The sequence below is a fragment of the Mandrillus leucophaeus genome, unplaced genomic scaffold (assembly GCF_000951045.1).
Source record: "Mandrillus leucophaeus isolate KB7577 unplaced genomic scaffold, Mleu.le_1.0 Scaffold448, whole genome shotgun sequence".
NCBI lineage: Eukaryota > Metazoa > Chordata > Mammalia > Primates > Cercopithecidae > Mandrillus > Mandrillus leucophaeus.
The window spans coordinates 3,038,464-3,053,211 of record NW_012104787.1 but is presented as its reverse complement, the minus strand read 5'-3'; the positions used below and the strand labels follow the sequence as shown (position 1 = coordinate 3,053,211).

Here is a 14,748-nt window from a genome sequence, read left to right as displayed (position 1 = left end):
GGACTTCATTTTACAGTCTGTTTAATTGTTCTATTCCAATTCAACAGTCTGAGCCCCTCTTCGAAGTGCAAGACAGAAGAAACAAAAAGATCTTCCAAGATATTATCTAGTTCTTACTTCACTAGCTTCTGTTGAAGAAACTCTAAATGCTAATTAGCCACATAAACTGGGCAGATGAACACCACGTCTCTGTGTGTTACTAATCTCACACATAGACAGAGGGTCTCTTTCTGCTCTGAGGGGCCTCATCAATCAGAAATTCACAGTTGCTGAAAACTGCAAAAACCTTTGTATATTGCATCCTGGATTCACATTTGCATCCTAGCTACTGCTCTTTACCCATGAACTTTTCTACTTTTCCAACTGACTATTTAAAAAAGGATAAAGCAGTTGCAGTAACTACCCTATCGCAATCTAGTTGAATTTTGCAACCATTTATTGACTTGGTTGCCATTATAGGAACCATAAGAAGAGAGTTTTCTGTATTTTTTGTGCTTCTTCTCTTGCCAAAAATCACTTGGTTCCCAGTGAAGCCCAAATAACAAAGCAAAACAAGTAAAAACAAAAATCTCATACCAATTTTACCACTATAAAGAAATATTACTATACTATGATACCAACCCAGCTCCCCTCGCATAATTTCCTTTTATATAACATGTTCAATAAAACTTATCATTCGAGTAGCTTATGCATGTCTTTCTAAAATACAGTAATCTACCCACTGACATGGTCAACAGTGGTACAAAAAATTGTGTTACACAAATGTTTGTGAAGAATATGAGTGGGAGGAAGACTAGATAATGGTAGTTCTGAGATTAATTCTCTTTCCTACCTCTCTATGACGAAATATCATGGATCTTTCAAGTAGAGATTCCCTGTTTTGTGATTGGTCATTTCTAAACTTAAAGGAAGATCTCTAAGCACTTTTGCTTTTGACAAAGATGAAGTAACAGGCACCAGATTTACCCTACCACCTAAAACAACCAACAATACTTTTCAAGAAACAAAACACATGGAACAACCTTTTTTTTAAGACACTGGACATCTGGCAAGAGATGGGGGGGAAAAAGGGAAAGTTCTACAATCTCCTCAGGCCACTACCTTAAGAGAATTTCTATGTTGTGCTGCATGAAGAGGGAACACAGGTGGAATCCAACGGGCTCCCTGAAGTGAGGAGAAGGAGCTGAAAATCCAGAGAAAAGACAGCTAAAGTTCACAGAAGAGATCGTAGAGGGTCCCCCTCAAATATTCATCAGAGTACTGATTAGTGCATGCATGTAAGGAAACTACCTGAGGCTAGAGAAAGAATGATCTGAGAGGAGTAGAGGGTAGAGTGCCTGGCACTCATACAGAACCAAGAATAATGCCTTTTTTTACCAATAAGAATGGAAAACTTCATAATGCATGAAGCATTGGGTAGAATACACAGAAGGGTCTTGCCTTGATGGTGGGGAATGATTAGCTTTAAATTAAATGGTTCTGCCTAAACAAATTCTGAAAGCAAGATCCAAAAGGATGTGTTTCCAAGCAACTTAACTGCATCCCAAAACAAAGTTTAAAATTTATAGGAATACAAATATCTAGCACCCAAAAAGGTTAAATTCACAAGGTCTGGTATCTAATCAAAGATAACCAGGCATGCAAAAGAAGCAAGAAAATACGACTCATAGTGAGGAGAAAAATCAACCAATTGAAATTAACTCAGAACTGACACAGATACTAGAGTAAGCAGACAAGATGCTTTGTATAGTTAAAATAAGAAGATGATTGCTGGGTGCAGTGGCTCATGCCTGTAATTCCAGCACTTTGGGAGGCCGAGGCAGGCATATCATGAGGTCAGGAGATCGAGACCATCCTGGCTAACACGGTGAAACACCATCTCTACTAAAAATACAAAAAATTAGTCGGGCATGGTGGCGGGCGCCTGTAGTCCCAGCTACTCGGGATGCTGAGGCAGGAGAATGGCATTGAACCCGGGAGGTGGAGCTTGCAGTGAGCCGAGACTGTGACACTGCACTCCAGCCTGGGCAACAGAGTGAGACGCCATCTCAAAAAAAAAAAAAAAAAAAGGAGAGGATGATTAAAATATGACTCATGGATCACATGGCTTACTAACAAAGAGATTCTTTTTCTCCCTACAACGCTTAAACAGGTGGAGAATAATGAGAACAACCTTCTTGGGGAATACACTCAATAAATGAGATACACTCACCTCACAGTGTGTGAATTTCCATTTTATTTAGAGTCTAATTATTAAAGTCTAGTTGCCCAATTAGGGTGGAAGTAGGCCTTCATGAATGCAAAGTCTAGTCAAAGTTTGAGGCATAAAACTATGCATCTGACAAATGTCTAATATCCAGCATATATAAGAAATGTAAATGAATTTACAAGAAAAAAATAACACCATTAAAAAGGACATGAATAGACACTTTTCAAAAAAAGACAAATATATGGCCAACATACATGTGAAAAAAGCTCAATATCGCTGATCATTAGAGAAATGCAAATCAAAACCACAATGAGATAATATTTCACATCAGTCAGAATGGATATTATTATAAAGTCAAAAATAACAGATGCTGGAGAGGTTGAGAAGAACAGGGAACACTTATACACTGCTGGTGGGAATGTAAATTAGTTCAATCATTGCGGAAAGCAGTGTGAAAATTCCTCAAAGAGCTAAACATAGCACTATCATTCAGTAAATCAATGTGTACATAGGAAAGATCACTGGAAAGGATAACCACTGGATAATTCAAATTTATTTGTTATATTTATTTTCTTATTATCAAAATATATTTTACAGATAATTGACTAAAACAAAATTGAGTGTGGGATTTGTAACTAATGTATATTTATGTGTAAGTAAAATGTATGACAAGTACTGTAAGATTATTGTAAGGTTCTTATACATAAAGTGGCACAGTAACACTTAAAGATATTGACCCAGCAATACTACTACTGGCTATATACCCAAAGGAATATAAATCATTCTACCATAAAGACATAGCACATGTATGTTCATTGCAGCACTATTCATAATAGCAAAGACATGGAATCAACCTAAATGCTCATAAATGGCAGACTGGAAAAAGAAAATGTGGTATATATGCACTATGGAATACTATGCAGCCATAAAAAGGAATCAACTCATATCTTTCGTGAGACCATGGATGGAGCTGGAGGCCATTATCCTTAGCGAACTAACACAGAAAAAGAAAATCAAACCACATGTTCTCACTTTGCAGTAGGAGCTAAATGATGGAAACTGATGGACAAAGAGGACAATGACAGACACTGGAGCCTACTTAAAGGAAGAGGGTGGGAGGAGGGAAAAGCTGAAAAAAAAAAGATTGGGTACTAGGCTTAGTACCTGGGTGATGAAATAATCTGTACAACCAACCCCGTGACACGAATTTCCATGTATAACAAACCTGTACATGTACCCTGAACCTAAAATAAAAGTTAAAACAATTACCAATTTGGTAAGTTAAAAAAGCAAAAACAAACAAAAAACAACGTTTGAGGCATATCTTTTTACAAGAGATTCTAGGGAGTGATGGTTTGACCAACACAATGGGGATCCACAACAACATGAAAAGTCCCTCAGCACTAGCAAGTGGTGCTGGTGTTGGCTGGCCAGGCTCAAGAGAATAGCTCAAAGGCTAACAGAGAGTAGCCCTGCCGCAGCCTATGCTCTCAACATATCTGTCAAAATCTTGGGTTTATATGTGTTTTAGAGTCCAGTAGCTGAGGACAACTACTCATATATGAGTTCATATATGTGGTCTGATAAGGTATGATATAACATTTCCATGGGGAGGAAGATTATACTCTGTGTTCTTACCACAGCAAAACTTTTATCACTCATGCAGCAAATTATGTGTCTGGAATCATTTCAAAGCTACATAACACGAGAACATTAAAATAGTCTTTATGGCTGGGCACAGTGGTTCACTCCTGTAATCCCAGCACTTTGGGAGGCCGAGGCGGGTGGATCACCTGAGGTCTGAAGTTCGAGACCAGCCTGACCAACATGGAGAAACCCCCTCTCTACTAAAAATACAAAAAATTAGCCACGCATGGTGGTGCATGCCTATAATCCCAGCTACTCAGGAGGCTGGGGCAGGAGAATCACTTGAACCTGGAAGGTAGAGGTTGCGATGAGCCAAGATCATGCCATTGCACTCTAGCCTGGGCAACAAGAGTGAAACTCCGTCTCAAAAAATAAATAAATAAATAAAAAGTCTTTATAACTATAGTCCATGTTTGAAAAGTCGATAGAAATACTAAAAATACCCAAATCAAATTTCTAGTGGTAAACACTACAATGTCTGAGGTGAAAAATACACTGGACAGAATTAATGGTAGATTAATCATTGCAAAAGAAATGATTAGAGAACTTGAAGGCATAACAATAGAAACTATGCAAACTGAAACACACACACATAAAAAAACAACAAAAATGAATGGACCTGTGGGACATCAGTGAGCTGTGGGACAATTTCAATTAGCTTAATATATGTGTAGTAAGAGACCCCAAAGACAAGAAGGTAGACAAAGAAGAAAAATATTTGAAAACATAGTGGCCAAGATTTTTCCAAATTTGATGAAAACGCTAAACAAATATATCAAAAAAAGCTCAAGAAAACTCCAAGCATAAAAAGCAAAGAAAATGACACAAAGGCACATCAGAATCAATTACTCAAAATTGAAGAGAAAAGAAAATCTCAAAAACAACAAGATTAAAATAAAAGAAATTATATACATATGCAGAGGAAGAAAGATAAGGATAATCACAGTTTCTAGTCAGAAACAATAAAAGCCAAAATACAATAAAGCAATAACTACAAAAAGCTAAAAGAAAAAAAATCTATCAACTTAGAATTCTATACCCAACAAAGATATCTTTCAAAAACAAAGGTAAAATAAAGACCTCTCAGATAAACAAAAGCTAAAATAATTCATCACAAGAAGATCTACATTACAAGAACTGATAGAGCAAATTCTTCAGGTAAATCTCATTCAGTCAATCAGTCTATACAAAGGAAAGATCACAGGAAATGGTAACCACTGGGTAATATATATTTATTAGATTTATTTTCTTATTATCAAAATATATTTTATAGATAATTTACTAAAATAAAACTCAGTGTGGGATTTATAACTAAAGTATATTTATGTGTAAGTAAAATGTATGACAACTACTTTAAGACTATTGTAAGGTTCTTACACTGTATGTAAAGTGGTATACTATCACTTCAAGATAGATTGTGATGAATTAAAGATACATACTGTCAATCCTACAGCCATCACTAAAATAACTACACAAAGAGTCACAGCTAATAGGATAATAGTAGAGGTAAATGAAATCATAAAAACACTAATCCAAAAACAAATAAGATATGACGTTAATGTACATAAGTCAACTGCTTATTTATATACCAGCAATGAGCAATTGGAATTCAAAATTAAAAACACAATACCATTTAGACTAGCATCAACAAAAGGGAAATACTTAGGTATAAACCAAACAAAATATGTACAAGATCTATGTAAGGAAATTATAAAACTGTCATGAAAGAAATCAAAGAAGATCTAAATAAGTGGAGAGATACTCTGTGTTCATGGATAAGAAGACTCAATATTGTTAAGAAGTCAGTTCTTCCCAACTTAATCCATAAATTTGTTGCAATCTCAATAAAAAATCCCAACAAGTTACTTTATAGATATAGACAAATTCTAAAGTTTATGTAGAAAGGAAACAAACCAATAACCAACATAATACTGACAAAGAAAAGCAAAGTTCGAGAAATAAAAGTTTTCAGGCCGGGCACAGTGGCTTATGCCAGTAATCCCAACACTTTGTGAGGCCAAGGTGTGTGGATCACCTGAGTCAGGAGTTCGAGACCAGCCTGACCAACATGGTGAAACCCTGTCTCTATTAAAAATACAAAAGTAGCTGGGTGTGGTGGCACATGCCTGTAATCCCAACTACTAGGGAGGCTGAGGCAGGAGATTCGCTTGAACCTGGGAGGTGGAGGTTGCAGTGAGCTGAGATTGCACCATTGCACTCCAGCATGGACAACAAGAGTGAAACTGTCTCAAAAAAAAAAAAAAAATCTGCAACTTCAAGACTTACTATAAAGCTATAGTAATCTGCCAGACATGGTGGCATGCACTTGTAGTCCCAGCTATTGGGAGGCTAAAGCAGAAAGATTGCTTGAGTACAGGAGTTCTGGGTTGTGTGCTACGCCAACTGGGTATCCACATTTAGGTCAGCATCAATATGCTGAAAGCAGGGAACCAACCAGGTTGCTTAAGGAGGAATAAACTGGCCTAGATTGGAACTGGAGCACTCCAAAACTCCCATGCTGATCAGACGTGGGATCAAGCCCATGAATAGCCACTTGCCCTCTATCCTGAGCCACGTAGTGGGACTTCATCTCTTAAATGAATACATGCATATATTCACAAAGCTACAGTAATCAAGACAATGTGATATTGGTGAAAATATAGATAACTAGATCAATAGAATAAAATAGAGCTGAGAAACAGACTCACATAAATATTGTTAACTGAACCTTGACAAAGAAGCAAAGTCAATTCAATGCAGAAGGATAGTCTTTTCAACAAATGGTGCTGGATCAAATAGTCATCCACATCAATCTAAACACTGACCTTATACCTTTCACAAAAATTAACTCAAAATGGATCATAGAAGTAAATATACAATGCAAACTATAAAAATTCCAGATGATAACATAGAAAAAAATCTAGGTGATCTTGGGCTTGGTGATGAGTTTGAATATAACACCTAAAGCACAATTCATGAAAAAAAAATTGACGTTAGGCTTCATTAAAATTAAAAGCTTCGCTCTGAGAAAGACACTGTTAAGATAATGAATAGACAAACCAAACATTGGGAGAAAATTTTTACAAAACACCTATCTGATAAAGGACTTGCATCCACAGGACTCTTAAAACAGCAATAAGAAAACAAACAATCTGATTTTAAAAATGGGTAAAAGATCTGAACAGACACTTCTTCAAAGAAGATACGCAGATACCACTACACACCTACAGATCCTCCTCAACTTACAGTGGGGTTATGACTCAATAAATTCATTGTAAATTGAAAATTCATAAGTCAAAAATGCATTTAATATACCTAACCTACAGAACATCAAAACTTACTTAGCTTAGCCAATCTTAAACATGTTCAGAACACTTCCATTAGCCTACAGCTGGACAAAATCATCTAACACAAAGCCTATGTTATAATAAAGTGCCAAATATCTCATACAATTTATTGAAGAGTACACTGCACAGTACTGATGGTTTACCCTTTGACCACATGGCTGACTGGGACTTGTGGCTTACTGTTACTGCACAGTATCATGAGAGTATCGTAACACGTATCACTAGCCCAGGAAAAGATCAACATTCAAAATTTAAAGTATAGTTTCTACTGCATATATATCGCTTTTGCACCATTGAAAAATCAAAAAAGTGTAAGTCAAGCCATTGTAAGTTGGGGAACATCTGTATCAGAATGACTAAAATCTAAAGCAATGACATCATCAAATGCTGGCAAGGATGTGAAGCAACAGCAACTCTCATTCATTGCTGGTGAGAAAGCAAAATGGTGCAGATAGTTTGGCAATTTCTTACAAAGCTGAACATACAGCAATCCTATAATCTAGCTATTCCACTCCTAGGTATTTGCCCAAGAGAAAAGAAAGCATACCTCTGTTCAACAATTTGTAGTCAAATGTTCATAGTAGATTTATTTGTAATAGCCATAAACTAGAAAGAACCCAAAATGTCTATCAAGAGGGTTGACGCTGTTGTGGATAAGCAAATGTGGATATACATACAGCGGAAAACTACTTTGCAATAAAGAGTAATGAAGTACTGATACATGCAACAACATGGATGAATCTCAAAATAAATTGGAATAAAAAGGCAAGACCCAAATGAGTTTATACTGTATGATCCATTAATAAGGAATTCTAGAAAATGTAAATATAATCTATTGTGACAAAAACAGACCGGTGTTTTGCTTATGAGGGGAAGGTAGGGAAGGGCAAGAGACATGGATTGCAAAGGTCATGTAGAAACATTTAAGGATAAAAGACATGTTCATTATCTTGAGTGTGGTGATGATCTAATAGGTATGTAAATATGTTAAAACATCAAATTGGACTAAATAAGTGCTGTTTATTGGATGTCACTTATAACTCAATAAAGCTCTTTATTATTTTTTTAATTTCCCTTGCTTTACCTTTTTTGGTTCCATGTTTCACTCTCACAATAATTCCTTCCAGCTGTGTTGTAATCTCCTTCCATAACAGTTGTTTAAAATATAAAGAACAACTTCTTCATTTACCATTATATAACAATATTTATTGAAAACCTAATGTATATAAGCCAATGAAGTGGGCACTTGAAGGGGATACAATTGGGCATTATAGAGATAGATATCAGATTACAAGGGATAAATAATACAGAGGGTGATGAAATCTAGTGACAGACGTAGTTTACTAGAGTATAAAAAGGCTCAGGGAATGATTAAACAGTAAAGCAAATATTAGGTCCATGAAGAGCTCTTGCCAGAAAGTTTTTGGAAATGGCCAGGTTAATGTGTCAGAATTTCAAGCAGAACATAGAAGTTTCCACAGACAGGTCCTTAAAGTTAAATTATTTTATATGTTCTCATTTACTAAACTGCAATACATTAAATCTCAATGTGAGGACATGAGATGAGCATAGAGCTAATTTTTAAAAGTAGATTCCAGGACACATTTACTCATAGTATATCTTCTGTAAGAAAAGTACAGAAATACATAGTCCTAGTGTCATCCAATTCAACTATTTCTCCTAAGTTTATAGATCTCAGTTGACGTTTTTAAAATACATCAACTTTGGCACTCTCCCCTCAAAGACCAGGAATCTCTGGCTGTTATGCCTCAAGTGGAATAAGACTCCCGGAGAAATTCTTTTGCCACCACAGCTATTTCAGTGTGGTTCTAAGTGGCGAGTCTCAATGCTTGCCAAATTCCTATGGTCTGATCCCGTCTGGATGAACCCAAAATACAGCAAAATAGGCCCTTCTATTTCCTAGTCATATCTGATTATCCAATATCCCTCCAGAATCATGCCTGCTTTTTATCTTTAAGCAAACATTGGCCTAAGGCTCTTAATCTAATATAAGACATTGTGTACAAATAGGCACAAGGAACACCCCCTCCCATCACTGCTATACTTTCACCTTACTGAAAAAGCAATTTAAAAAAACTCTAAGAGTGTTCACAGCTTTTACTTATCTAGCCATAGTTATGGGCCAAATTATATGAGCCTGAAAGTCCCCTGACAATTAATGGTTTCATATGAAGGATCAACTATGTGTTAGGCACATAGTGCCTCTTTCTAATTGCACTTAACTTCTGTTTAAAACCTAAGCCAGGGCCTTCTAATAGAGAAGCAAAATTCTCTCTAGTTCCTTACGGTCTTTCCCTCTAATTCAAACTTAAGGCATTCCAGTAAGCCAACAACACCCAAGCAATCTGAGAGGCCCTTAACTGAAATCCCCCTGAATCACCTCCTGTGAAGATTGTAAACTTTTTTGGGGGGGGGTGGGGGTGGGGAGAGACAGAGTCTCCCTCTGTCGCCCAGGCTGGAGTGCAGTGGCGCCATCTTGGTTCGAGCAATTCTCCTGCCTCAGCCTCCTGAGTAGCTGGGACTACAGGTGCGCGTCATCATATCCACTAATTGTTTGTATTTTAGTAAAGATGGGGTTTCACCACGTTGCCCAAGCTGGTCTCAAACTCCTGATCTCAGGCATTCCACCCAACAAGCCCTCCCAAAGTACTAGGATTATAGGAGTGCGCCACCACGCCCAGCCTAAACTTTCTTTTCTTGCTCTGGCCTTTGCTAAATCCATCTTAGTTTTTGTTTCCTAACTCATTGCTTCTCCCCACACTACTAGTTAAATAATGTAGTCCTTATTCCTTTTAACAGAATAGTCCTGGGCCCCTTTATGTTGAACATAACTTCTACCTATACTCAGACCAAGTATATATAATTTCACATTGAAGCTGCTCATCACATAGTTCAGTAAGTATCAGAAAAACACTAAATATCCCAAGTTTCTAAAAATGTAAACATAATATTCTACACAGATTATATATTCTAGATTTATCTAATAGTGTTTAGCCAGATGAAAGGCAGGGGCCAAACTCAAGTATTCTCCATATGTCTTCTTTGGGTGAGTTCAACTTGTACAAAAGTTCTTGGATAGGATACAGATGCACTGCAGCTAAGTACAGAGGAAAGCCATAAAGAAAAGGCAAATGTATGAATCACAATCATGATATAAATAACTTTCAGTAATTCATTTGCAGACAATTCACTCAATTCACATATTAATACTGACTTCAAGAAAATACTACTGAACAAGAGAAGCTCAGAATACCCAATTATGAAATACCTATTTTAAGTTATTATTTATACATATCACATTTCTCTGTGAACAGCAGATTTTTATAATAACTTATTAAACATAATATGTGTAACAGGTACTTTGATGTAGGTTATATAATTTAATACACACAATTATCATAAAGTATTCTTATTACTTTTGCCACATAACAGAGGAAAAAACAAGTCCCCAAAAGCTTTGGTTTCTTGCCTAATTTACCCTGCCGGTAGGTGGCAGAACAAGATATTCAAACCCAGATCTACCCGGCTCCAAAGCCTGTGCCCTTTCCAGTAGGATGCAGTCTCTGATGGAGTTCTCACTAGTGCTTTGGAAAATTCCTGACACATGGAGCACAGGTGTTATAATGGAAAACGACTAGACAATGGGTCAGGTTTGTGAGCCTGGCTGTGGCATGTGTGTGACCTTGGTCTAATCATGTTCCTTCTGCAGGCTTTTTCTCATCTATTAATACAAAATAGGAAGTTTGGATAGTTAATATTTAATGGGTCTTCCAGCTCCAATGTTTTACCATACTGATACTACGAACTGTAGACAATGCAAAAGCATGTAATAAGGAAATGAGTAAGAAAAAGATTAACTGGGTATTTGAAACAATATAGCCAAACAAGTCAAAGATTGAGGAAATTATACAGGCAGAAATGCGGAAAAAATGGTTTTATAGTGTTATCTTCCGTATATGAATAAAAAAGACTTTATATAGTACATAAAAAGGTAAAAAAGATCCTATCAAAAAAAGAATTTTAACAAACAAATTCACCTGTTTGAATTTAAAATCAATTAACATTTTAATTATTTTAAATAAAACACAAAATACAGACATGAGAAAACAGACAAGCCCTAATACAGATATGCTTTGAGGATTTTTGGTTACTAGCTTCTGAAGAGGATATGGAGATCCTTTTATATAAACAGAAATGTGGGTTGGCACTGTCAGGTATAGCGCAAGATAGTTAATGAAGTTTCCAGAAAGAGCAGCAGAAAACAACTCATTGTATCTCAAAAAGCTCTACTCATCAACAAAAGACAATGCTCTACTACAAAAGACAATGACTGTGTGAGATTTTAATCTTGTTTCGCTTTCCGTATTCAGGCCACAAAGTCAGTCTGTGCACAGTGCAACAATTTAAAACCTTCATAGTACATGGTGTGTTTCCCTATATTGAGCCAAGATTCTTCAATCAGTCTTCCTCAAGTGCTTCTTTGCTCAGCCGCCATCACTAAGAGCCAATATGAGACGCATGCAGACAAGCTCTGTGAGGAAACAACGCAGGCCAGGGGTGAAAGTACACCGAAAGTAGTTCTCTAACAGCTGGGGCTAGACAGACAGCAAATGACCAAGAGCTCTCTGGGCCTTAGGAGGCCAATGGTTTGGGATGAACTGTCAGAATTGAGAAAGGGTCAAATTTCTAGGTTTGTGAGAGAGTACAGAGGCTCTGGTTATCCATCTTAATTTCTCTTGTTAGGTAAATATGTTTTATGTGGACAAAAAAGATGATGAATAGCCTGGCAAAAGAACCTAAGACAAATGAAATCTTCCACAGGATGTTCACGGACAAAAAGGCTGAGTAATGTAGAGGAGAAAAGAAAAATTCCCAAAGATGAAGGGAGGGACAAAAAATTAAAGCCATCAGTTCTAACATTTGCCAAGGAAGGAGAGTGAGAACACTGGACTGTCCATAAACCAGGTAAAAGTGACTGTTGGTTCTGATAGAGTCCACACACACTTACAATACCCTTCCACCAATGCCAACCACCCTGCGCTTCCTCTGAAAGTTGCAGCTGCTTTTCAAAGCCCCCAGAAAGCAACAGGCAGAATATAGTGACAGCTGGAAGGAAGGAGATTAGGCAAGGACTTGGCATAAATAGAAGTGTAGCCCAAAGGCACAAATATAAAGGGAGAGAGACAATTTTCCTGTGTGGTTTGTGTGTGTGGTGTGGGGAGAGCTCAAAATAAGAGCTAGCCAAAGTTCTGGCCTTGACGGCCTGAAGGGTTTGGCAAGCGCAGCCTTTCTCATGGCAGGCGGGCCAGGAAATGAAGCTTTCAGCTGTCTGCTTCAGTGTTTTGCTCACTGTCACCATTTTCATGTTTGGCCGCTGGCCCATTTGTATTTTCTTCTTCTTTGGGGATTAGCACGTAAGTGTGGACAAAGTCCATTTTGGTCATTCAGGACTCTCCCACATATCATTTCCTTCCACAACATTATCTGTCAACTAGGGACTTCAAGAACAAGAAATCCTGACAGAGGACTAAACAAGCTATAGAATTAGATGATTTGTAAAAGACCTTGGAGATCATCTAACTCAGCCTCATTTTACAGATTGGGACACTAATAGCAGCTAAGAGAAGTAAGGTGACATGCTAAAAACACACTAAAACATAGAGAGTGGGAAAGTTGGGACAAATACCCAGCTCTCCCATCCCCATCCAGCCAGTCACCTGTTCACAGAAATCATAGTGCTCCTTTAGGACTCCATCTCAGACAGCATAATTCTTCCCCACCCCCCCCATTTTTAAAATTTTTTTTTGAGACGGAGTCTTGCTCTGTCGCCCAGGCTGGAGTGCAGTGGCGCAATCTCAGCTCACTGCAAGCCCCCAACCCCTTTTTTAGGGGAGACTTGATAAAAACTGTGATGTGTTCTGACTCTGATCAATAATTTGCATATAAGTTTGGTAAGTAATTATCCAAAATGTGTGGTCTTCAAAAAGAGAAACAAATGTGGAGGCATAGAACTAACAGCACTCAGAGAAAAGACCCAAACTAAAACCAAGCAAAACACGTGGCATCAAAAACTATCTTCATAAAATTTAGATTCCTACTTTTACTTATTATAATTTTCACTATTATTAAATCATGATGATAATGCTGCTTCCCAAATAAACTATGGCCTCTGTTTAACCTGTCATGTTGATTTACAAAACAGTAAGTCAATTTTAGGCCTTGGAGATGTCTTTTAAGTTAAATTAAGCATGGATTTAAAATATTGTATTTCTAACTCAAGGAACAAATTTAAATATAGAAGCAATATTTTCATTTGAAAGAAAGAAAAACACAAAGAATGAAAAGTTACTTGCAACAAAAGTAAACCTATATTATAGAAATCATTTCATAATTTTTTTGGCCAATGGAAATAATTTCTGATGTTGACAGAAATCACATACTCAGAAATACATAACCCTTAAAGGGCTTAAAAGAGTCTAACTCTGAAAAGGAGTTTGAGAGTGGAGGGGTAGGTAGATATAAATCAATCTGCATGTAAGGTTATAACAAAGAAATCTATCTTCTTTCCTCAAACTGTGGTTTCCTTTACTCTAAAAAAATTTTTTCTTCCAGTACTACAGAAATCATGTTAGTTATATGACTTTTTTTAAAAAAAACCACTTCATTGATCACACCACTGCGCTCCAGCCTGGCGACAGAGACTCCAAAAAAAACCAAAACCAAAACCAAAACAAAACAAAACAAACAAACAAAAAACACTTCATTAACTAGTAAAAGTTAAATTAACTAGTTTTTCCTTCTTTATATTCATTTCAATGTCACAGATAGTCTTCAATAGTTTTACCAAGCATCATTTAATTCTGGGAATAAGGAGATTAAAGGATGCTTCTCATAAAAGCACTCAAAATTAACTGGGGAAACCAACATACGAATAGAATGACCCTGAGTCCTAAGTCTTGTGATAAAAGGTAATTTGAAAGCATATGGGAGGGGCCGCAGACCAGCCTGGGAAGTTCTAGGAAGGCCAGATGAAGAAGGTGACACCCGAGATAAAGCATAAACATGAGTTAAGCAGGTTAAAAGAAAGGAGTCCTACTTCTATTATGCTTTACGTTTTCTTATTTAACATACTCATTTCATAGGAAATTTGATCTATCCCATAAAACTTTCAAAGAAAAAATGACATCATCATTGTTGTGTCAAAATAAGATTAACAAAGAGTACCAAACATACTGAATATCAAAAAAACAAAGACTTAAACCAAATAATGATATTAATGTAATACCCAAACATCAGAAAACATAGCAACTTTTCAGAGTTGTCATACGAGCTTTGTCTACTCATATTAATGTATTATAGAATACTAACTATACGCAAGACATTTTGCTAGTGCTGTAGCAGATGCAATCATGATTAAGCTGGTTTCTCTTGCAAGAGAATTTATCATTTTGCTTTAGTAGCATATTCTTTCCCATGCAGAGAAAAAGCAGCAATTCTCAAAATTTTTAGTCTTGGGATCCCTTT

The 14,748-nt window shown here is 36.7% G+C and overlaps 1 protein-coding gene across 4 annotated transcripts in view; it reads right to left on the bottom strand.

The window, feature by feature from the left end:
- RAD51B (RAD51 paralog B) overlaps window positions 1-14,748 on the bottom strand; it is an 802,721-nt gene that overhangs the window by 461,202 nt on the left and 326,771 nt on the right. The gene's annotated exons all lie outside the window — the stretch shown is intronic.